The sequence below is a fragment of the Mustela erminea genome, chromosome 6 (assembly GCF_009829155.1).
Source record: "Mustela erminea isolate mMusErm1 chromosome 6, mMusErm1.Pri, whole genome shotgun sequence".
NCBI lineage: Eukaryota > Metazoa > Chordata > Mammalia > Carnivora > Mustelidae > Mustela > Mustela erminea.
The window spans coordinates 35,005,144-35,006,294 of record NC_045619.1 but is presented as its reverse complement, the minus strand read 5'-3'; the positions used below and the strand labels follow the sequence as shown (position 1 = coordinate 35,006,294).

Genomic DNA, 1,151 nt, shown 5'->3' with positions numbered 1-1,151 from the left:
CGACTATGTTTAAGAATCCTGCTTTGTGGTATTTTGTTATGGAAGCCCTAGCAAATTAATACATCTCTTTTCATTTGGAATAAATAATTGAAAAAACACTTTAAATACTGTATCCTTCACTACCCACTTCCCCACCCCCAAAAATAATTTTTTAAAGATTTTATTTGTCAGAGACAGAGAGAGAGAGCGCACAAGCATGCACAAGCAGAGGGAGCAGCAGGCAGAGGGAGAAGCAGGCTCCCTGTTAAGCAAGGAGCCCAACCCAGGACAAAAATATGGATATTTTTCACAAATTTGCATGTCATCTTTGTCCAGGGACCATGCTAATCTTCTCTGTATCATTCCAATTTTAGTATATGTCCTGCTGAAGCGAGCACCGCCCCCCTGCCCCCCAAGGAAATAAATTGATGAATTTGTTTGTTGTCAATTTCTTTATACTCATCTGTGTATTACTAGTAGGCCATATCACTAGTCAAGCCATGTTCATGAATTTTGTGTTCTCTCTCCTCCTCCCCTTGCCCCCCATAAAAATAATTATCCCTTAGAGTTTGGCCATACCTGTTTCATACTCCTGCTCACAAAAATAAACTCAAGCCTGTCTACCAGATACATTTATTCTCTTTCATTTAGTCCTCTTACCTGAACTGTTTTCCCTGACACCAACAGGTATTAGGAAACTCTGCACCTGGAATATTGGGTATTGGGAATTTGCTTGGTGATTCATAAAATTATTATCTTATTTACTTTGTTTATTGGCTCAGATTTGGAGGAAGAGGAGTAAGAAGTAGGGTCTGGGCTTCAATAACTTACCTCAACCCTATAAAAAGAAATATCCCATTTCTTGTTAGTGCTATCTACTGAAGAAGTCTTGCTATAAAGATATTGCATCTATTTTCCACATACTCATGCATAAAGGAAACTGTATGGCTAGATAGAATTTGGGGTATCTTTAAAACATGTAACTTAGAAGTGCTTAAAATTGGGTTTTATTAAAATGTCAAGATGATTTTTTAGTATGGCTAGTTACCTAATTATTTGCCAGATAATTTTATTGTCAATCTAAGGATCATACTTTTTAAAACTAAGTCATAAATTATTATTTGGTATGGTCCTCAAAAGTATGTCCTAAATTTAGAAATTATTAAACTGGA

At 36.1% G+C, this 1,151-nt stretch overlaps 1 non-coding gene across 1 annotated transcript; it reads right to left on the bottom strand.

Moving 5' to 3' along the window:
- Positions 1 to 270: 270 nt before the first annotated feature.
- Positions 271 to 377, bottom strand: LOC116594571. Its single transcript, XR_004287285.1, has one exon. It is a non-coding gene; the product is annotated as a U6 spliceosomal RNA (small nuclear RNA).
- Between the last annotated feature and the right edge of the window lie 774 nt (positions 378 to 1,151).